The 22,682-nt window shown below is 39.0% G+C and overlaps 19 non-coding genes across 19 annotated transcripts; all 19 read right to left on the bottom strand.

Moving 5' to 3' along the window:
* Nucleotides 1-3,450: 3,450 nt before the first annotated feature.
* On the bottom strand, nt 3,451-3,523 carry TRNAK-CUU (transfer RNA lysine (anticodon CUU)). Its single transcript has one exon. It is a non-coding gene; the product is annotated as a tRNA-Lys (tRNA).
* Nucleotides 3,524-4,294: 771 nt separating this feature from the next.
* Nucleotides 4,295-4,367, bottom strand: TRNAK-CUU (transfer RNA lysine (anticodon CUU)). Its single transcript has one exon. It is a non-coding gene; the product is annotated as a tRNA-Lys (tRNA).
* A 771-nt stretch (nt 4,368-5,138) lies between these two features.
* Nucleotides 5,139-5,211, bottom strand: TRNAK-CUU (transfer RNA lysine (anticodon CUU)). Its single transcript has one exon. It is a non-coding gene; the product is annotated as a tRNA-Lys (tRNA).
* A 1,615-nt stretch (nt 5,212-6,826) lies between these two features.
* Nucleotides 6,827-6,899, bottom strand: TRNAK-CUU (transfer RNA lysine (anticodon CUU)). Its single transcript has one exon. It is a non-coding gene; the product is annotated as a tRNA-Lys (tRNA).
* Nucleotides 6,900-7,670: 771 nt separating this feature from the next.
* TRNAK-CUU (transfer RNA lysine (anticodon CUU)) lies at nt 7,671-7,743 on the bottom strand. The gene has a single exon. It is a non-coding gene; the product is annotated as a tRNA-Lys (tRNA).
* A 771-nt stretch (nt 7,744-8,514) lies between these two features.
* TRNAK-CUU (transfer RNA lysine (anticodon CUU)) lies at nt 8,515-8,587 on the bottom strand. The gene has a single exon. It is a non-coding gene; the product is annotated as a tRNA-Lys (tRNA).
* Nucleotides 8,588-11,046: 2,459 nt separating this feature from the next.
* On the bottom strand, nt 11,047-11,119 carry TRNAK-CUU (transfer RNA lysine (anticodon CUU)). Its single transcript has one exon. It is a non-coding gene; the product is annotated as a tRNA-Lys (tRNA).
* A 771-nt stretch (nt 11,120-11,890) lies between these two features.
* TRNAK-CUU (transfer RNA lysine (anticodon CUU)) lies at nt 11,891-11,963 on the bottom strand. The gene has a single exon. It is a non-coding gene; the product is annotated as a tRNA-Lys (tRNA).
* A 771-nt stretch (nt 11,964-12,734) lies between these two features.
* On the bottom strand, nt 12,735-12,807 carry TRNAK-CUU (transfer RNA lysine (anticodon CUU)). The gene has a single exon. It is a non-coding gene; the product is annotated as a tRNA-Lys (tRNA).
* A 771-nt stretch (nt 12,808-13,578) lies between these two features.
* TRNAK-CUU (transfer RNA lysine (anticodon CUU)) lies at nt 13,579-13,651 on the bottom strand. Its single transcript has one exon. It is a non-coding gene; the product is annotated as a tRNA-Lys (tRNA).
* A 771-nt stretch (nt 13,652-14,422) lies between these two features.
* TRNAK-CUU (transfer RNA lysine (anticodon CUU)) lies at nt 14,423-14,495 on the bottom strand. Its single transcript has one exon. It is a non-coding gene; the product is annotated as a tRNA-Lys (tRNA).
* Nucleotides 14,496-15,266: 771 nt separating this feature from the next.
* TRNAK-CUU (transfer RNA lysine (anticodon CUU)) lies at nt 15,267-15,339 on the bottom strand. Its single transcript has one exon. It is a non-coding gene; the product is annotated as a tRNA-Lys (tRNA).
* Nucleotides 15,340-16,110: 771 nt separating this feature from the next.
* On the bottom strand, nt 16,111-16,183 carry TRNAK-CUU (transfer RNA lysine (anticodon CUU)). The gene has a single exon. It is a non-coding gene; the product is annotated as a tRNA-Lys (tRNA).
* Nucleotides 16,184-16,954: 771 nt separating this feature from the next.
* Nucleotides 16,955-17,027, bottom strand: TRNAK-CUU (transfer RNA lysine (anticodon CUU)). The gene has a single exon. It is a non-coding gene; the product is annotated as a tRNA-Lys (tRNA).
* Nucleotides 17,028-17,798: 771 nt separating this feature from the next.
* Nucleotides 17,799-17,871, bottom strand: TRNAK-CUU (transfer RNA lysine (anticodon CUU)). Its single transcript has one exon. It is a non-coding gene; the product is annotated as a tRNA-Lys (tRNA).
* Nucleotides 17,872-18,642: 771 nt separating this feature from the next.
* On the bottom strand, nt 18,643-18,715 carry TRNAK-CUU (transfer RNA lysine (anticodon CUU)). Its single transcript has one exon. It is a non-coding gene; the product is annotated as a tRNA-Lys (tRNA).
* A 771-nt stretch (nt 18,716-19,486) lies between these two features.
* On the bottom strand, nt 19,487-19,559 carry TRNAK-CUU (transfer RNA lysine (anticodon CUU)). The gene has a single exon. It is a non-coding gene; the product is annotated as a tRNA-Lys (tRNA).
* Nucleotides 19,560-20,330: 771 nt separating this feature from the next.
* On the bottom strand, nt 20,331-20,403 carry TRNAK-CUU (transfer RNA lysine (anticodon CUU)). The gene has a single exon. It is a non-coding gene; the product is annotated as a tRNA-Lys (tRNA).
* Nucleotides 20,404-22,017: 1,614 nt separating this feature from the next.
* TRNAK-CUU (transfer RNA lysine (anticodon CUU)) lies at nt 22,018-22,090 on the bottom strand. The gene has a single exon. It is a non-coding gene; the product is annotated as a tRNA-Lys (tRNA).
* Nucleotides 22,091-22,682: the final 592 nt, after the last annotated feature.

Below are 22,682 nucleotides of genomic sequence, written 5' to 3'. Positions count from 1 at the left end.
TGCATGTCTAATGCAAGATTAATCACCATATTATGAGAGCCAATGCAATCATCCAGCAAAAAATACTCGTTTTTGCCCAACGTGGGGCTCGAACCCACAACCCTGAGATTAAGACTCTCATGCTCTACCGACTGAGCTAGCCGGGCTCCCACTTAAATATGGTATGCAGACTCATCATTTTTTATTAAGGAAAACCGTTTCTGGATATTCCTCTGCTCTTGTTTTGCAAGGAACTTAACTTTTATACATCCTTCAGAGGAAAGAATGTCAAGTAAAATAAGACGAAATGAAAATGGAAGGTGTGAAATTTTCATTTTGAGATTGCATAAGAAATCAAATTCCTCTCACGTGCTATAGAATACCTAAACACTTTTGATTAAACCACTTTAGTTGTTATAATGACACCAAATTTGAAAGCCATCTGTGACTTTTCTGTTCTTACTCTGCAACAACCATGGCAATTACAAGTTAAAAAGTAAAATGTATGCAAATTTTAGAATGGAGAATGCGGGCATCGATCCCGCTACCTCTCGCATGCTAAGCGAGCGCTCTACCATTTGAACTAATTCCCCTGTGTGCTCACTCAGCATCACATTTCAAAAGTAACGTTACTGCTGTCCACACTTTATTTTAAGTCTAATTGCCCATAACATGAGTGTTCAGTTCACTCCTAACTGATGCCTTAACTACACCTAGGGGATGTTTTACACTTCAGGTTGGCATGTTTAGTACTTGAATAGGAGTGATATCACTGTATGTTAACCTAGACTCAGGCCCTACCTAATCTTGGAGATACATTTCTCATGAATGAGTAACCAAGGGAGATACAATTTTTAGGAGTTAGTGCATGTCTAATGCAAGATTAATCACCATATTATGAGAGCCAATGCAATCATCCAGCAAAAAACTACTCGTTTTCGCCCAACGTGAGGCTCGAACCCACGACCCTGAGAATAAGAGTCTCATGCTCTACCGACTGAGCTAGCCGGGCTCCCACTTAAATATGGTATGCAGACTCATCATTTTTTATTAAGGAAAACCGTTTCTGGATATTCCTCTGCTCTTGTTTTGCAAGGAACTTCACTTTTATACATCCTTCAGAGGAAAGAATGTCAAGTAAAATAAGACGAAATGAAAATGGAAGGTGTGAAATTTTCATTTTGAGATTGCATAAGAAATCAAATTCCTCTCACGTGCTATAGAATACCTAAACACTTTTGATTAAACCACTTTAGTTGTTATAATGACACCAAATTTGAAAGCCATCTGTGACTTTTCTGTTCTTACTCTGCAACAACCATGGCAATTACAAGTTAAAAAGTAAAATGTATGCAAATTTTAGAATGGAGAATGCGGGCATCGATCCCGCTACCTCTCGCATGCTAAGCGAGCGCTCTACCATTTGAGCTAATTCCCCTGTGTGCTCACTCAGCATCACATTTCAAAAGTAACGTTACTGCTGTCCACACTTTATTTTAAGTCTAATTGCCCATAACATGAGTGTTCAGTTCACTCCTAACTGATGCCTTAACTACACCTAGGGGATGTTTTACACTTCAGGTTGGCATGTTTAGTACTTGAATAGGAGTGATATCACTGTATGTTAACCTAGACTCAGGCCCTACCTAATCTTGGAGATACATTTCTCATGAATGAGTAACCAAGGGAGATACAATTTTTAGGAGTTAGTGCATGTCTAATGCAAGATTAATCACCATATTATGAGAGCCAATGCAATCATCCAGCAAAAAACTACTCGTTTTCGCCCAACGTGAGGCTCGAACCCACGACCCTGAGAATAAGAGTCTCATGCTCTACCGACTGAGCTAGCCGGGCTCCCACTTAAATATGGTATGCAGACTCATCATTTTTTATTAAGGAAAACCGTTTCTGGATATTCCTCTGCTCTTGTTTTGCAAGGAACTTCACTTTTATACATCCTTCAGAGGAAAGAATGTCAAGTAAAATAAGACGAAATGAAAATGGAAGGTGTGAAATTTTCATTTTGAGATTGCATAAGAAATCAAATTCCTCTCACGTGCTATAGAATACCTAAACACTTTTGATTAAACCACTTTAGTTGTTATAATGACACCAAATTTGAAAGCCATCTGTGACTTTTCTGTTCTTACTCTGCAACAACCATGGCAATTACAAGTTAAAAAGTAAAATGTATGGAAATTTTAGAATGGAGAATGCGGGCATCGATCCCGCTACCTCTCGCATGCTAAGCGAGCGCTCTACCATTTGAGCTAATTCCCCTGTGTGCTCACTCAGCATCACATTTCAAAAGTAACGTTACTGCTGTCCACACTTTATTTTAAGTCTAATTGCCCATAACATGAGTGTTCAGTTCACTCCTAACTGATGCCTTAACTACACCTAGGGGATGTTTTACACTTCAGGTTGGCATGTTTAGTACTTGAATAGGAGTGATATCACTGCATGTTAACCTAGACTCAGGCCCTACCTAATCTTGGAGATACATTTCTCATGAATGAGTAACCAAGGGAGATACAATTTTTAGGAGTTAGTGCATGTCTAATGCAAGATTAATCACCATATTATGAGAGCCAATGCTATCATCCAGCAAAAAATACTCGTTTTCGCCCAACGTGGGGCTCGAACCCACTTCCCTGAGATTAAGAGTCTCATGCTCTACCGACTGAGCTAGCCGGGCTCCCACTTAAATATGGTATGCAGACTCATCATTTTTTATTAAGGAAAACTGTTTCTGGATATTCCTCTGCTCTTGTTTGGAAGGAACTTCACTTTTATACATCCTTCAGAGGAAAGAATGTCAAGTAAAATAAGACGAAATGAAAATGGAAGGTGTGAAATTTTCATTTTGAGATTGCATAAGAAATCAAATTCCTCTCACGTGCTATAGAATACCTAAACACTTTTGATTAAACCACTTTAGTTGTTATAATGACACCAAATTTGAAAGCCATCTGTGACTTTTCTGTTCTTACTCTGCAACAACCATGGCAATTACAAGTTAAAAAGTAAAATGTATGCAAATTTTAGAATGGAGAATGCGGGCATCGATCCCGCTACCTCTCGCATGCTAAGCGAGCGCTCTACCATTTGAGCTAATTCCCCTGTGTGCTCACTCAGCATCACATTTCAAAAGTAACGTTACTGCTGTCCACACTTTATTTTAAGTCTAATTGCCCATAACATGAGTGTTCAGTTCACTCCTAACTGATGCCTTAACTACACCTAGGGGATGTTTTACACTTCAGGTTGGCATGTTTAGTACTTGAATAGGAGTGATATCACTGTATGTTAACCTAGACTCAGGCCCTACCTAATCTTGGAGATACATTTCTCATGAATGAGTAACCAAGGGAGATACAATTTTTAGGAGTTAGTGCATGTCTAATGCAAGATTAATCACCATATTATGAGAGCCAATGCTATCATCCAGCAAAAAATACTCGTTTTCGCCCAACGTGGGGCTCGAACCCACGACCCTGAGATTAAGAGTCTCATGCTCTACCGACTGAGCTAGCCGGGCTCCCACTTAAATATGGTATGCAGACTCATCATTTTTTATTAAGGAAAACTGTTTCTGGATATTCCTCTGCTCTTGTTTTGCAAGGAACTTCACTTTTATACATCCTTCAGAGGAAAGAATGTCAAGTAAAATAAGACGAAATGAAAATGGAAGGTGTGAAATTTTCATTTTGAGATTGCATAAGAAATCAAATTCCTCTCACGTGCTATAGAATACCTAAACACTTTTGATTAAACCACTTTAATTGTTATAATGACACCAAATTTGAAAGCCATCTGTGACTTTTCTGTTCTTACTCTGCAACAACCATGGCAATTACAAGTTAAAAAGTAAAATGTATGCAAATTTTGGAATGGAGAATGCGGGCATCGATCCCGCTACCTCTCACATGCTAAGCGAGCGCTCTACCATTTGAGCTAATTCCCCTGTGTGCTCACTCAGCATCACATTTCAAAAGTAACGTTACTGCTGTCCACACTTTATTTTAAGTCTAATTGCCCATAACATGAGTGTTCAGTTCACTCCTAACTGATGCCTTAACTACACCTAGGGGATGTTTTACACTTCAGGTTGGCATGTTTAGTACTTGAATAGGAGTGATATCACTGTATGTTAACCTAGACTCAGGCCCTACCTAATCTTGGAGATACATTTCTCATGAATGAGTAACCAAGGGAGATACAATTTTTAGGAGTTAGTGCATGTCTAATGCAAGATTAATCACCATATTATGAGAGCCAATGCTATCATCCAGCAAAAAATACTGGTTTTCGCCCAACGTGGGGCTCGAACCCACGACCCTGAGATTAAGAGTCTCATGCTCTACCGACTGAGCTAGCCGGGCTCCCACTTAAATATGGTATGCAGACTCATCATTTTTTATTAAGGAAAACCGTTTCTGGATATTCCTCTGCTCTTGTTTTGCAAGGAACTTCACTTTTATACATCCTTCAGAGGAAAGAATGTCAAGTAAAATAAGACGAAATGAAAATGGAAGGTGTGAAATTTTCATTTTGAGATTGCATAAGAAATCAAATTCCTCTCACGTGCTATAGAATACCTAAACACTTTTGATTAAACCACTTTAGTTGTTATAATGACACCAAATTTGAAAGCCATCTGTGACTTTTCTGTTCTTACTCTTCAACAACCATGGCAATTACAAGTTAAAAAGTAAAATGTATGCAAATTTTAGAATGGAGAATGCGGGCATCGATCCCGCTACCTCTCGCATGCTAAGCGAGCGCTCTACCATTTGAGCTAATTCCCCTGTGTGCTCACTCAGCATCACATTTCAAATGTAACGTTACTGCTGTCCACACTTTATTTTAAGTCTAATTGCCCATAACATGAGTGTTCAGTTCACTCCTAACTGATGCCTTAACTACACCTAGGGGATGTTTTACACTTCAGGTTGGCATGTTTAGTACTTGAATAGGAGTGATATCACTGCATGTTAACCTAGACTCAGGCCCTACCTAATCTTGGAGATACCTTTCTCATGAATGAGTAACCAAGGGAGATACAATTTTTAGGAGTTAGTGCATGTCTAATGCAAGATTAATCACCATATTATGAGAGCCAATGCTATCATCCAGCAAAAAATACTCGTTTTCGCCCAACGTGGGGCTCGAACCCACGACCCTGAGATTAAGAGTCTCATGCTCTACCGACTGAGCTAGCCGGGCTCCCACTTAAATATGGTATGCAGACTCATCATTTTTTATTAAGGAAAACCGTTTCTGGATATTCCTCTGCTCTTGTTTTGCAAGGAACTTCACTTTTATACATCCTTCAGAGGAAAGAATGTCAAGTAAAATAAGACGAAATGAAAATGGAAGGTGTGAAATTTTCATTTTGAGATTGCATAAGAAATCAAATTCCTCTCACGTGCTATAGAATACCTAAAGACTTTTGATTAAACCACTTTAGTTGTTATAATGACACCAAATTTGAAAGCCATCTGTGACTTTTCTGTTCTTACTCTGCAACAACCATGGCAATTACAAGTTAAAAAGTAAAATGTATGCAAATTTTAGAATGGAGAATGCGGGCATCGATCCCGCTACCTCTCGCATGCTAAGCGAGCGCTCTACCATTTGAGCTAATTTCCCTGTGTGCTCACTCAGCATCACATTTCAAAAGTAACGTTACTGCTGTCCACACTTTATTTTAAGTCTAATTGCCCATAACATGAGTGTTCAGTTCACTCCTAACTGATGCCTTAACTACACCTAGGGGATGTTTTACACTTCAGGTTGGCATGTTTAGTACTTGAATAGGAGTGATATCACTGTATGTTAACCTAGACTCAGGCCCTACCTAATCTTGGAGATACATTTCTCATGAATGAGTAACCAAGGGAGATACAATTTTTAGGAGTTAGTGCATGTCTAATGCAAGATTAATCACCATATTATGAGAGCCAATGCTATCATCCAGCAAAAAATACTCGTTTTCGCCCAACGTGGGGCTCGAACCCACGACCCTGATATTAAGAGTCTCATGCTCTACCGACTGAGCTAGCCGGGCTCCCACTTAAATATGGTATGCAGACTCATCATTTTTTATTAAGGAAAACCGTTTCTGGATATTCCTCTGCTCTTGTTTTGCAAGGAACTTCACTTTTATACATCCTTCAGAGGAAAGAATGTCAAGTAAAATAAGACGAAATGAAAATGGAAGGTGTGAAATTTTCATTTTGAGATTGCATAAGAAATCAAATTCCTCTCACGTGCTATAGAATACCTAAACACTTTTGATTAAACCACTTTAGTTGTTATAATGACACCAAATTTGAAAGCCATCTGTGACTTTTCTGTTCTTACTCTTCAACAACCATGGCAATTACAAGTTAAAAAGTAAAATGTATGCAAATTTTAGAATGGAGAATGCGGGCATCGATCCCACTACCTCTCGCATGCTAAGCGAGCGCTCTACCATTTGAGCTAATTCCCCTGTGTGCTCACTCAGCATCACATTTCAAATGTAACGTTACTGCTGTCCACACTTTATTTTAAGTCTAATTGCCCATAACATGAGTGTTCAGTTCACTCCTAACTGATGCCTTAACTACACCTAGGGGATGTTTTACACTTCAGGTTGGCATGTTTAGTACTTGAATAGGAGTGATATCACTGCATGTTAACCTAGACTCAGGCCCTACCTAATCTTGGAGATACCTTTCTCATGAATGAGTAACCAAGGGAGATACAATTTTTAGGAGTTAGTGCATGTCTAATGCAAGATTAATCACCATATTATGAGAGCCAATGCTATCATCCAGCAAAAAATACTCGTTTTCGCCCAACGTGGGGCTCGAACCCACGACCCTGAGATTAAGAGTCTCATGCTCTACCGACTGAGCTAGCCGGGCTCCCACTTAAATATGGTATGCAGACTCATCATTTTTTATTAAGGAAAACCGTTTCTGGATATTCCTCTGCTCTTGTTTTGCAAGGAACTTCACTTTTATACATCCTTCAGAGGAAAGAATGTCAAGTAAAATAAGACGAAATGAAAATGGAAGGTGTGAAATTTTCATTTTGAGATTGCATAAGAAATCAAATTCCTCTCACGTGCTATAGAATACCTAAACACTTTTGATTAAACCACTTTAATTGTTATAATGACACCAAATTTGAAAGCCATCTGTGACTTTTCTGTTCTTACTCTGCAACAACCATGGCAATTACAAGTTAAAAAGTAAAATGTATGCAAATTTTGGAATGGAGAATGCGGGCATCGATCCCGCTACCTCTCACATGCTAAGCGAGCGCTCTACCATTTGAGCTAATTCCCCTGTGTGCTCACTCAGCATCACATTTCAAAAGTAACGTTACTGCTGTCCACACTTTATTTTAAGTCTAATTGCCCATAACATGAGTGTTCAGTTCACTCCTAACTGATGCCTTAACTACACCTAGGGGATGTTTTACACTTCAGGTTGGCATGTTTAGTACTTGAATAGGAGTGATATCACTGTATGTTAACCTAGACTCAGGCCCTACCTAATCTTGGAGATACATTTCTCATGAATGAGTAACCAAGGGAGATACAATTTTTAGGAGTTAGTGCATGTCTAATGCAAGATTAATCACCATATTATGAGAGCCAATGCTATCATCCAGCAAAAAATACTGGTTTTCGCCCAACGTGGGGCTCGAACCCACGACCCTGAGATTAAGAGTCTCATGCTCTACCGACTGAGCTAGCCGGGCTCCCACTTAAATATGGTATGCAGACTCATCATTTTTTATTAAGGAAAACCGTTTCTGGATATTCCTCTGCTCTTGTTTTGCAAGGAACTTCACTTTTATACATCCTTCAGAGGAAAGAATGTCAAGTAAAATAAGACGAAATGAAAATGGAAGGTGTGAAATTTTCATTTTGAGATTGCATAAGAAATCAAATTCCTCTCACGTGCTATAGAATACCTAAACACTTTTGATTAAACCACTTTAGTTGTTATAATGACACCAAATTTGAAAGCCATCTGTGACTTTTCTGTTCTTACTCTTCAACAACCATGGCAATTACAAGTTAAAAAGTAAAATGTATGCAAATTTTAGAATGGAGAATGCGGGCATCGATCCCGCTACCTCTCGCATGCTAAGCGAGCGCTCTACCATTTGAGCTAATTCCCCTGTGTGCTCACTCAGCATCACATTTCAAATGTAACGTTACTGCTGTCCACACTTTATTTTAAGTCTAATTGCCCATAACATGAGTGTTCAGTTCACTCCTAACTGATGCCTTAACTACACCTAGGGGATGTTTTACACTTCAGGTTGGCATGTTTAGTACTTGAATAGGAGTGATATCACTGCATGTTAACCTAGACTCAGGCCCTACCTAATCTTGGAGATACCTTTCTCATGAATGAGTAACCAAGGGAGATACAATTTTTAGGAGTTAGTGCATGTCTAATGCAAGATTAATCACCATATTATGAGAGCCAATGCTATCATCCAGCAAAAAATACTCGTTTTCGCCCAACGTGGGGCTCGAACCCACGACCCTGAGATTAAGAGTCTCATGCTCTACCGACTGAGCTAGCCGGGCTCCCACTTAAATATGGTATGCAGACTCATCATTTTTTATTAAGGAAAACCGTTTCTGGATATTCCTCTGCTCTTGTTTTGCAAGGAACTTCACTTTTATACATCCTTCAGAGGAAAGAATGTCAAGTAAAATAAGACGAAATGAAAATGGAAGGTGTGAAATTTTCATTTTGAGATTGCATAAGAAATCAAATTCCTCTCACGTGCTATAGAATACCTAAACACTTTTGATTAAACCACTTTAGTTGTTATAATGACACCAAATTTGAAAGCCATCTGTGACTTTTCTGTTCTTACTCTGCAACAACCATGGCAATTACAAGTTAAAAAGTAAAATGTATGCAAATTTTGGAATGGAGAATGCGGGCATCGATCCCGCTACCTCTCACATGCTAAGCGAGCGCTCTACCATTTGAGCTAATTCCCCTGTGTGCTCACTCAGCATCACATTTCAAAAGTAACGTTACTGCTGTCCACACTTTATTTTAAGTCTAATTGCCCATAACATGAGTGTTCAGTTCACTCCTAACTGATGCATTAACTACACCTAGGGGATGTTTTACATTTCAGGTTGGCATGTTTAGTACTTGAATAGGAGTGATATCACTGCATGTTAACCTAGACTCAGGCCCTACCTAATCTTGGAGATACATTTCTCATGAATGAGTAACCAAGGGAGATACAATTTTTAGGAGTTAGTGCATGTCTAATGCAAGATTAATCACCATATTATGAGAGCCAATGCTATCATCCAGCAAAAAATACTCGTTTTCTCCCAACGTGGGGCTCCAACCCACGACTCTGAGATTAAGAGTCTCATGCTCTACCGACTGAGCTAGCCGGGCTCCCACTTAAATATGGTATGCAGACTCATCATTTTTTATTAAGGAAAACCGTTTCTGGATATTCCTCTGCTCTTGTTTTGCAAGGAACTTCACTTTCATACATCCTTCAGAGGAAAGAATGTCAAGTAAAATAAGACGAAATGAAAATGGAAGGTGTGAAATTTTCATTTTGAGATTGCATAAGAAATCAAATTCCTCTCACGTGCTATAGAATACCTAAACACTTTTGATTAAACCACTTTAGTTGTTATAATGACACCAAATTTGAAAGCCATCTGTGACTTTTCTGTTCTTACTCTGCAACAACCATGGCAATTACAAGTTAAAAAGTAAAATGTATGCAAATTTTAAAATGGAGAATGCGGGCATCGATCCTGCTACCTCTCGCATGCTAAGCGAGCGCTCTACCATTTGAGCTAATTTCCCTGTGTGCTCACTCAGCATCACATTTCAAAAGTAACGTTACTGCTGTCCACACTTTATTTTAAGTCTAATTGCCCATAACATGAGTGTTCAGTTCACTCCTAACTGATGCCTTAACTACACCTAGGGGATGTTTTACACTTCAGGTTGGCATGTTTAGTACTTGAATAGGAGTGATATCACTGTATGTTAACCTAGACTCAGGCCCTACCTAATCTTGGAGATACATTTCTCATGAATGAGTAACCAAGGGAGATACAATTTTTAGGAGTTAGTGCATGTCTAATGCAAGATTAATCACCATATTATGAGAGCCAATGCTATCATCCAGCAAAAAATACTCGTTTTCGCCCAACGTGGGGCTCGAACCCACGACCCTGATATTAAGAGTCTCATGCTCTACCGACTGAGCTAGCCGGGCTCCCACTTAAATATGGTATGCAGACTCATCATTTTTTATTAAGGAAAACCGTTTCTGGATATTCCTCTGCTCTTGTTTTGCAAGGAACTTCACTTTTATACATCCTTCAGAGGAAAGAATGTCAAGTAAAATAAGACGAAATGAAAATGGAAGGTGTGAAATTTTCATTTTGAGATTGCATAAGAAATCAAATTCCTCTCACGTGCTATAGAATACCTAAACACTTTTGATTAAACCACTTTAGTTGTTATAATGACACCAAATTTGAAAGCCATCTGTGACTTTTCTGTTCTTACTCTTCAACAACCATGGCAATTACAAGTTAAAAAGTAAAATGTATGCAAATTTTAGAATGGAGAATGCGGGCATCGATCCCACTACCTCTCGCATGCTAAGCGAGCGCTCTACCATTTGAGCTAATTCCCCTGTGTGCTCCCTCAGCATCACATTTCAAATGTAACGTTACTGCTGTCCACACTTTATTTTAAGTCTAATTGCCCATAACATGAGTGTTCAGTTCACTCCTAACTGATGCCTTAACTACACCTAGGGGATGTTTTACACTTCAGGTTGGCATGTTTAGTACTTGAATAGGAGAGATATCACTGCATGTTAACCTAGACTCAGGCCCTACCTAATCTTGGAGATACCTTTCTCATGAATGAGTAACCAAGGGAGATACAATTTTTAGGAGTTAGTGCATGTCTAATGCAAGATTAATCACCATATTATGAGAGCCAATGCTATCATCCAGCAAAAAATACTCGTTTTCGCCCAACGTGGGGCTCGAACCCACGACCCTGAGATTAAGAGTCTCATGCTCTACCGACTGAGCTAGCCGGGCTCCCACTTAAATATGGTATGCAGACTCATCATTTTTTATTAAGGAAAACCGTTTCTGGATATTCCTCTGCTCTTGTTTTGCAAGGAACTTCACTTTTATACATCCTTCAGAGGAAAGAATGTCAAGTAAAATAAGACGAAATGAAAATGGAAGGTGTGAAATTTTCATTTTGAGATTGCATAAGAAATCAAATTCCTCTCACGTGCTATAGAATACCTAAACACTTTTGATTAAACCACTTTAATTGTTATAATGACACCAAATTTGAAAGCCATCTGTGACTTTTCTGTTCTTACTCTGCAACAACCATGGCAATTACAAGTTAAAAAGTAAAATGTATGCAAATTTTGGAATGGAGAATGCGGGCATCGATCCCGCTACCTCTCACATGCTAAGCGAGCGCTCTACCATTTGAGCTAATTCCCCTGTGTGCTCACTCAGCATCACATTTCAAAAGTAACGTTACTGCTGTCCACACTTTATTTTAAGTCTAATTGCCCATAACATGAGTGTTCAGTTCACTCCTAACTGATGCCTTAACTACACCTAGGGGATGTTTTACACTTCAGGTTGGCATGTTTAGTACTTGAATAGGAGTGATATCACTGTATGTTAACCTAGACTCAGGCCCTACCTAATCTTGGAGATACATTTCTCATGAATGAGTAACCAAGGGAGATACAATTTTTAGGAGTTAGTGCATGTCTAATGCAAGATTAATCACCATATTATGAGAGCCAATGCTATCATCCAGCAAAAAATACTGGTTTTCGCCCAACGTGGGGCTCGAACCCACGACCCTGAGATTAAGAGTCTCATGCTCTACCGACTGAGCTAGCCGGGCTCCCACTTAAATATGGTATGCAGACTCATCATTTTTTATTAAGGAAAACCGTTTCTGGATATTCCTCTGCTCTTGTTTTGCAAGGAACTTCACTTTTATACATCCTTCAGAGGAAAGAATGTCAAGTAAAATAAGACGAAATGAAAATGGAAGGTGTGAAATTTTCATTTTGAGATTGCATAAGAAATCAAATTCCTCTCACGTGCTATAGAATACCTAAACACTTTTGATTAAACCACTTTAGTTGTTATAATGACACCAAATTTGAAAGCCATCTGTGACTTTTCTGTTCTTACTCTTCAACAACCATGGCAATTACAAGTTAAAAAGTAAAATGTATGCAAATTTTAGAATGGAGAATGCGGGCATCGATCCCGCTACCTCTCGCATGCTAAGCGAGCGCTCTACCATTTGAGCTAATTCCCCTGTGTGCTCACTCAGCATCACATTTCAAATGTAACGTTACTGCTGTCCACACTTTATTTTAAGTCTAATTGCCCATAACATGAGTGTTCAGTTCACTCCTAACTGATGCCTTAACTACACCTAGGGGATGTTTTACACTTCAGGTTGGCATGTTTAGTACTTGAATAGGAGTGATATCACTGCATGTTAACCTAGACTCAGGCCCTACCTAATCTTGGAGATACCTTTCTCATGAATGAGTAACCAAGGGAGATACAATTTTTAGGAGTTAGTGCATGTCTAATGCAAGATTAATCACCATATTATGAGAGCCAATGCTATCATCCAGCAAAAAATACTCGTTTTCGCCCAACGTGGGGCTCGAACCCACGACCCTGAGATTAAGAGTCTCATGCTCTACCGACTGAGCTAGCCGGGCTCCCACTTAAATATGGTATGCAGACTCATCATTTTTTATTAAGGAAAACCGTTTCTGGATATTCCTCTGCTCTTGTTTTGCAAGGAACTTCACTTTTATACATCCTTCAGAGGAAAGAATGTCAAGTAAAATAAGACGAAATGAAAATGGAAGGTGTGAAATTTTCATTTTGAGATTGCATAAGAAATCAAATTCCTCTCACGTGCTATAGAATACCTAAACACTTTTGATTAAACCACTTTAGTTGTTATAATGACACCAAATTTGAAAGCCATCTGTGACTTTTCTGTTCTTACTCTGCAACAACCATGGCAATTACAAGTTAAAAAGTAAAATGTATGCAAATTTTGGAATGGAGAATGCGGGCATCGATCCCGCTACCTCTCACATGCTAAGCGAGCGCTCTACCATTTGAGCTAATTCCCCTGTGTGCTCACTCAGCATCACATTTCAAAAGTAACGTTACTGCTGTCCACACTTTATTTTAAGTCTAATTGCCCATAACATGAGTGTTCAGTTCACTCCTAACTGATGCCTTAACTACACCTAGGGGATGTTTTACACTTCAGGTTGGCATGTTTAGTACTTGAATAGGAGTGATATCACTGTATGTTAACCTAGACTCAGGCCCTACCTAATCTTGGAGATACATTTCTCATGAATGAGTAACCAAGGGAGATACAATTTTTAGGAGTTAGTGCATGTCTAATGCAAGATTAATCACCATATTATGAGAGCCAATGCAATCATCCAGCAAAAAATACTCGTTTTCGCCCAACGTGGGGCTCGAACCCACGACCCTGAGATTAAGAGTCTCATGCTCTACCGACTGAGCTAGCCGGGCTCCCACTTAAATATGGTATGCAGACTCATCATTTTTTATTAAGGAAAACCGTTTCTGGATATTCCTCTGCTCTTGTTTTGCAAGGAACTTCACTTTTATACATCCTTCAGAGGAAAGAATGTCAAGTAAAATAAGACGAAATGAAAATGGAAGGTGTGAAATTTTCATTTTGAGATTGCATAAGAAATCAAATTCCTCTCACGTGCTATAGAATACCTAAACACTTTTGATTAAACCACTTTAGTTGTTATATTGACACCAAATTTGAAAGCCATCTGTGACTTTTCTGTTCTTACTCTTCAACAACCATGGCAATTACAAGTTAAAAAGTAAAATGTATGCAAATTTTAGAATGGAGAATGCGGGCATCGATCCCGCTACCTCTCGCATGCTAAGCGAGCGCTCTACCATTTGAGCTAATTCCCCTGTGTGCTCACTCAGCATCACATTTCAAATGTAACGTTACTGCTGTCCACACTTTATTTTAAGTCTAATTGCCCATAACATGAGTGTTCAGTTCACTCCTAACTGATGCCTTAACTACACCTAGGGGATGTTTTACACTTCAGGTTGGCATGTTTAGTACTTGAATAGGAGTGATATCACTGCATGTTAACCTAGACTCAGGCCCTACCTAATCTTGGAGATACCTTTCTCATGAATGAGTAACCAAGGGAGATACAATTTTTAGGAGTTAGTGCATGTCTAATGCAAGATTAATCACCATATTATGAGAGCCAATGCTATCATCCAGCAAAAAATACTCGTTTTCGCCCAACGTGGGGCTCGAACCCACGACCCTGAGATTAAGAGTCTCATGCTCTACCGACTGAGCTAGCCGGGCTCCCACTTAAATATGGTATGCAGACTCATCATTTTTTATTAAGGAAAACCGTTTCTGGATATTCCTCTGCTCTTGTTTTGCAAGGAACTTCACTTTTATACATCCTTCAGAGGAAAGAATGTCAAGTAAAATAAGACGAAATGAAAATGGAAGGTGTGAAATTTTCATTTTGAGATTGCATAAGAAATCAAATTCCTCTCACGTGCTATAGAATACCTAAACACTTTTGATTAAACCACTTTAGTTGTTATAATGACACCAAATTTGAAAGCCATCTGTGACTTTTCTGTTCTTACTCTGCAACAACCATGGCAATTACAAGTTAAAAAGTAAAATGTATGCAAATTTTGGAATGGAGAATGCGGGCATCGATCCCGCTACCTCTCACATGCTAAGCGAGCGCTCTACCATTTGAGCTAATTCCCCTGTGTGCTCACTCAGCATCACATTTCAAAAGTAACGTTACTGCTGTCCACACTTTATTTTAAGTCTAATTGCCCATAACATGAGTGTTCAGTTCACTCCTAACTGATGCATTAACTACACCTAGGGGATGTTTTACATTTCAGGTTGGCATGTTTAGTACTTGAATAGGAGTGATATCACTGCATGTTAACCTAGACTCAGGCCCTACCTAATCTTGGAGATACATTTCTCATGAATGAGTAACCAAGGGAGATACAATTTTTAGGAGTTAGTGCATGTCTAATGCAAGATTAATCACCATATTATGAGAGCCAATGCTATCATCCAGCAAAAAATACTCGTTTTCGCCCAACGTGGGGCTCGAACCCACGACCCTGAGATTAAGAGTCTCATGCTCTACCGACTGAGCTAGCCGGGCTCCCACTTAAATATGGTATGCAGACTCATCATTTTTTATTAAGGAAAACCGTTTCTGGATATTCCTCTGCTCTTGTTTTGCAAGGAACTTCACTTTTATACATCCTTCAGAGGAAAGAATGTCAAGTAAAATAAGACGAAATGAAAATGGAAGGTGTGAAATTTTCATTTTGAGATTGCATAAGAAATCAAATTCCTCTCACGTGCTATAGAATACCTAAACACTTTTGATTAAACCACTTTAGTTGTTATAATGACACCAAATTTGAAAGCCATCTGTGACTTTTCTGTTCTTACTCTGCAACAACCATGGCAATTACAAGTTAAAAAGTAAAATGTATGCAAATTTTGGAATGGAGAATGCGGGCATCGATCCCGCTACCTCTCACATGCTAAGCGAGCGCTCTACCATTTGAGCTAATTCCCCTGTGTGCTCACTCAGCATCACATTTCAAAAGTAACGTTACTGCTGTCCACACTTTATTTTAAGTCTAATTGCCCATAACATGAGTGTTCAGTTCACTCCTAACTGATGCATTAACTACACCTAGGGGATGTTTTACATTTCAGGTTGGCATGTTTAGTACTTGAATAGGAGTGATATCACTGCATGTTAACCTAGACTCAGGCCCTACCTAATCTTGGAGATACATTTCTCATGAATGAGTAACCAAGGGAGATACAATTTTTAGGAGTTAGTGCATGTCTAATGCAAGATTAATCACCATATTATGAGAGCCAATGCTATCATCCAGCAAAAAATACTCGTTTTTGCCCAACGTGGGGCTCGAACCCACGACCCTGAGATTAAGAGTCTCATGCTCTACCGACTGAGCTAGCCGGGCTCCCACTTAAATATGGTATGCAGACTCATCATTTTTTATTAAGGAAAACCGTTTCTGGATATTCCTCTGCTCTTGTTTTGCAAGGAACTTCACTTTTATACATCCTTCAGAGGAAAGAATGTCAAGTAAAATAAGACGAAATGAAAATGGAAGGTGTGAAATTTTCATTTTGAGATTGCATAAGAAATCAAATTCCTCTCACGTGCTATAGAATACCTAAACACTTTTGATTAAACCACTTTAGTTGTTATATTGACACCAAATTTGAAAGCCATCTGTGACTTTTCTGTTCTTACTCTGCAACAACCATGGCAATTACAAGTTAAAAAGTAAAATGTATGCAAATTTTAGAATGGAGAATGCGGGCATCGATCCCGCTACCTCTCGCATGCTAAGCGAGCGCTCTACCATTTGAGCTAATTCCCCTGTGTGCTCACTCAGCATCACATTTCAAATGTAACGTTACTGCTGTCCACACTTTATTTTAAGTCTAATTGCCCATAACATGAGTGTTCAGTTCACTCCTAACTGATGCCTTAACTACACCTAGGGGATGTTTTACACTTCAGGTTGGCATGTTTAGTACTTGAATAGGAGTGATATCACTGCATGTTAACCTAGACTCAGGCCCTACCTAATCTTGGAGATACCTTTCTCATGAATGAGTAACCAAGGGAGATACAATTTTTAGGAGTTAGTGCATGTCTAATGCAAGATTAATCACCATATTATGAGAGCCAATGCTATCATCCAGCAAAAAATACTCGTTTTCGCCCAACGTGGGGCTCGAACCCACGACCCTGAGATTAAGAGTCTCATGCTCTACCGACTGAGCTAGCCGGGCTCCCACTTAAATATGGTATGCAGACTCATCATTTTTTATTAAGGAAAACCGTTTCTGGATATTCCTCTGCTCTTGTTTTGCAAGGAACTTCACTTTTATACATCCTTCAGAGGAAAGAATGTCAAGTAAAATAAGACGAAATGAAAATGGAAGGTGTGAAATTTTCATTTTGAGATTGCATAAGAAATCAAATTCCTCTCACGTGCTATAGAATACCTAAACACTTTTGATTAAACCACTTTAGTTGTTATAATGACACCAAATTTGAAAGCCATCTGTGACTTTTCTGTTCTTACTCTGCAACAACCATGGCAATTACAAGTTAAAAAGTAAAATGTATGCAAATTTTGGAATGGAGAATGCGGGCATCGATCCCGCTACCTCTCACATGCTAAGCGAGCGCTCTACCATTTGAGCTAATTCCCCTGTGTGCTCACTCAGCATCACATTTCAAAAGTAACGTTACTGCTGTCCACACTTTATTTTAAGTCTAATTGCCCATAACATGAGTGTTCAGTTCACTCCTAACTGATGCATTAACTACACCTAGGGGATGTTTTACATTTCAGGTTGGCATGTTTAGTACTTGAATAGGAGTGATATCACTGCATGTTAACCTAGACTCAGGCCCTACCTAATCTTGGAGATACATTTCTCATGAATGAGTAACCAAGGGAGATACAATTTTTAGGAGTTAGTGCATGTCTAATGCAAGATTAATCACCATATTATGAGAGCCAATGCTATCATCCAGCAAAAAATACTCGTTTTCGCCCAACGTGGGGCTCGAACCCACGACCCTGAGATTAAGAGTCTCATGCTCTACCGACTGAGCTAGCCGGGCTCCCACTTAAATATGGTATGCAGACTCATCATTTTTTATTAAGGAAAACCGTTTCTGGATATTCCTCTGCTCTTGTTTTGCAAGGAACTTCACTTTTATACATCCTTCAGAGGAAAGAATGTCAAGTAAAATAAGACGAAATGAAAATGGAAGGTGTGAAATTTTCATTTTGAGATTGCATAAGAAATCAAATTCCTCTCACGTGCTATAGAATACCTAAACACTTTTGATTAAACCACTTTAGTTGTTATAATGACATCAAATTTGAAAGCCATCTGTGACTTTTCTGTTCTTACTCTGCAACAACCATGGCAATTACAAGTTAAAAAGTAAAATGTATGCAAATTTTGGAATGGAGAATGCGGGCATCGATCCCGCTACCTCTCACATGCTAAGCGAGCGCTCTACCATTTGAGCTAATTCCCCTGTGTGCTCACTCAGCATCACATTTCAAAAGTAACGTTACTGCTGTCCACACTTTATTTTAAGTCTAATTGCCCATAACATGAGTGTTCAGTTCACTCCTAACTGATGCATTAACTACACCTAGGGGATGTTTTACATTTCAGGTTGGCATGTTTAGTACTTGAATAGGAGTGATATCACTGCATGTTAACCTAGACTCAGGCCCTACCTAATCTTGGAGATACATTTCTCATGAATGAGTAACCAAGGGAGATACAATTTTTAGGAGTTAGTGCATGTCTAATGCAAGATTAATCACCATATTATGAGAGCCAATGCTATCATCCAGCAAAAAATACTCGTTTTCGCCCAACGTGGGGCTCGAACCCACGACCCTGAGATTAAGAGTCTCATGCTCTACCGACTGAGCTAGCCGGGCTCCCACTTAAATATGGTATGCAGACTCATCATTTTTTATTAAGGAAAACTGTTTCTGGATATTCCTCTGCTCTTGTTTTGCAAGGAACTTCACTTTTATACATCCTTCAGAGGAAAGAATGTCAAGTAAAATAAGACGAAATGAAAATGGAAGGTGTGAAATTTTCATTTTGAGATTGCATAAGAAATCAAATTCCTCTCACGTGCTATAGAATACCTAAACACTTTTGATTAAACCACTTTAGTTGTTATAATGACACCAAATTTGAAAGCCATCTGTGACTTTTCTGTTCTTACTCTGCAACAACCATGGCAATTACAAGTTAAAAAGTAAAATGTATGCAAATTTTAGAATGGAGAATGCGGGCATCGATCCCACTACCTCTCGCATGCTAAGCGAGCGCTCTACCATTTGAGCTAATTCCCCTGTGTGCTCACTCAGCATCACATTTCAAATGTAATGTTACTGCTGTCCACACTTTATTTTAAGTCTAATTGCCCATAACATGAGTGTTCAGTTCACTCCTAACTGATGCCTTAACTACACCTAGGGGATGTTTTACACTTCAGGTTGGCATGTTTAGTACTTGAATAGGAGTGATATCACTGCATGTTAACCTAGACTCAGGCCCTACCTAATCTTGGAGATACCTTTCTCATGAATGAGTAACCAAGGGAGATACAATTTTTAGGAGTTAGTGCATGTCTAATGCAAGATTAATCACCATATTATGAGAGCCAATGCTATCATCCAGCAAAAAATACTCGTTTTCGCCCAACGTGGGGCTCGAACCCACGACCCTGAGATTAAGAGTCTCATGCTCTACCGACTGAGCTAGCCGGGCTCCCACTTAAATATGGTATGCAGACTCATCATTTATTATTAAGGAAAACCGTTTCTGGATATTCCTCTGCTCTTGTTTTGCAAGGAACTTCACTTTTATACATCCTTCAGAGGAAAGAATGTCAAGTAAAATAAGACGAAATGAAAATGGAAGGTGTGAAATTTTCATTTTGAGATTGCATAAGAAATCAAATTCCTCTCACGTGCTATAGAATACCTAAACACTTTTGATTAAACCACTTTAGTTGTTATAATGACACCAAATTTGAAAGCCATCTGTGACTTTTCTGTTCTTACTCTGCAACAACCATGGCAATTACAAGTTAAAAAGTAAAATGTATGCAAATTTTGGAATGGAGAATGCGGGCATCGAGCCCGCTACCTCTCACATGCTAAGCGAGCGCTCTACCATTTGAGCTAATTCCCCTGTGTGCTCACTCAGCATCACATTTCAAAAGTAACGTTACTGCTGTCCACACTTTATTTTAAGTCTAATTGCCCATAACATGAGTGTTCAGTTCACTCCTAACTGATGCCTTAACTACACCTAGGGGATGTTTTACACTTCAGGTTGGCATGTTTAGTACTTGAATAGGAGTGATATCACTGTATGTTAACCTAGACTCAGGCCCTACCTAATCTTGGAGATACCTTTCTCATGAATGAGTAACCAAGGGAGATACAATTTTTAGGAGTTAGTGCATGTCTAATGCAAGATTAATCACCATATTATGAGAGCCAATGCTATCATCCAGCAAAAAATACTGGTTTTCGCCCAACGTGGGGCTCGAACCCACGACCCTGAGATTAAGAGTCTCATGCTCTACCGACTGAGCTAGCCGGGCTCCCACTTAAATATGGTATGCAGACTCATCATTTTTTATTAAGGAAAACTGTTTCTGGATATTCCTCTGCTCTTGTTTTGCAAGGAACTTCACTTTTATACATCCTTCAGAGGAAAGAATGTCAAGTAAAATAAGACGAAATGAAAATGAAAGGTGTGAAATTTTCATTTTGAGATTGCATAAGAAATCAAATTCCTCTCACGTGCTATAGAATACCTAAACACTTTTGATTAAACCACTTTAGTTGTTATAATGACACCAAATTTGAAAGCCATCTGTGACTTTTCTGTTCTTACTCTGCAACAACCATGGCAATTACAAGTTAAAAAGTAAAATGTATGCAAATTTTAAAATGGAGAATGCGGGCATCGATCCCGCTACCTCTCGCATGCTAAGCGAGCGCTCTACCATTTGAGCTAATTCCCCTGTGTGCTCACTCAGCATCACATTTCAAAAGTAACGTTACTGCTGTCCACACTTTATTTTAAGTCTAATTGCCCATAACATGAGTGTTCAGTTCACTCCTAACTGATGCCTTAACTACACCTAGGGGATGTTTTACACTTCAGGTTGGCATGTTTAGTACTTGAATAGGAGTGATATCACTGTATGTTAACCTAGACTCAGGCCCTACCTAATCTTGGAGATACATTTCTCATGAATGAGTAACCAAGGGAGATACAATTTTTAGGAGTTAGTGCATGTCTAATGCAAGATTAATCACCATATTATGAGAGCCAATGCAATCATCCAGCAAAAAATACTCGTTTTCACCCAACGTGGGGCTCGAACCCACGACCCTGATATTAAGAGTCTCATGCTCTACCGACTGAGCTAGCCGGGCTCCCACTTAAATATGGTATGCAGACTCATCATTTTTTATTAAGGAAAACCGTTTCTGGATATTCCTCTGCTCTTGTTTTGCAAGGAACTTCACTTTTATACATCCTTCAGAGGAAAGAATGTCAAGTAAAATAAGACGAAATGAAAATGGAAGGTGTGAAATTTTCATTTTGAGATTGCATAAGAAATCAAATTCTCTCAAGTGCTATAGAATACCTAAACACTTTTGATTAAACCACTTTAGTTGTTATAATGACACCAAATTTGAAAGCCATCTGTGACTTTTCTGTTCTTACTCTTCAACAACCATGGCAATTACAAGTTAAAAAGTAAAATGTATGCAAATTTTAGAATGGAGAATGCGGGCATCGATTCCGCTACCTCTCGCATGCTAAGCGAGCGCTCTACCATTTGAGCTAATTCCCCTGTGTGCTCACTCAGCATCACATTTCAAAAGTAACGTTACTGCTGTCCACACTTTATTTTAAGTCTAATTGCCCATAACATGAGTGTTCAGTTCACTCCTAACTGATGCCTTAACTACACCTAGGGGATGTTTTACACTTCAGGTTGGCATGTTTAGTACTTGAATAGGAGTGATATCACTGCATGTTAACCTAGACTCAGGCCCTACCTAATCTTGGAGATACCTTTCTCATGAATGAGTAACCAAGGGAGATACAATTTTTAGGAGTTAGTGCATGTCTAATGCAAGATTAATCACCATATTATGAGAGCCAATGCTATCATCCAGCAAAAAATACTCGTTTTCGCCCAACGTGGGGCTCGAACCCACGACCCTGAGATTAAGAGTCTCATGCTCTACCGACTGAGCTAGCCGGGCTCCCACTTAAATATGGTATGCAGACTCATCATTTTTTATTAAGGAAAACCGTTTCTGGATATTCCTCTGCTCTTGTTTTGCAAGGAACTTCACTTTTATACATCCTTCAGAGGAAAGAATGTCAAGTAAAATAAGACGAAATGAAAATGGAAGGTGTGAAATTTTCATTTTGAGATTGCATAAGAAATCAAATTCCTCTCACGTGCTATAGAATACCTAAACACTTTTGATTAAACCACTTTAGTTGTTATAATGACACCAAATTTGAAAGCCATCTGTGACTTTTCTGTTCTTACTCTGCAACAACCATGGCAATTACAAGTTAAAAAGTAAAATGTATGCAAATTTTGGAATGGAGAATGCGGGCATCGATCCCGCTACCTCTCACATGCTAAGCGAGCGCTCTACCATTTGAGCTAATTCCCCTGTGTGCTCACTCAGCATCACATTTCAAAAGTAACGTTACTGCTGTCCACACTTTATTTTAAGTCTAATTGCCCATAACATGAGTGTTCAGTTCACTCCTAACTGATGCATTAACTACACCTAGGGGATGTTTTACATTTCAGGTTGGCATGTTTAGTACTTGAAT

The sequence above is a fragment of the Triturus cristatus genome, chromosome 4_1 (genome assembly GCF_964204655.1).
Source record: "Triturus cristatus chromosome 4_1, aTriCri1.1, whole genome shotgun sequence".
Taxonomy (NCBI): domain Eukaryota; kingdom Metazoa; phylum Chordata; class Amphibia; order Caudata; family Salamandridae; genus Triturus; species Triturus cristatus.
Note: the sequence above shows the minus strand (reverse complement) of the source record. Positions and strands in the feature narration are given on the sequence as shown.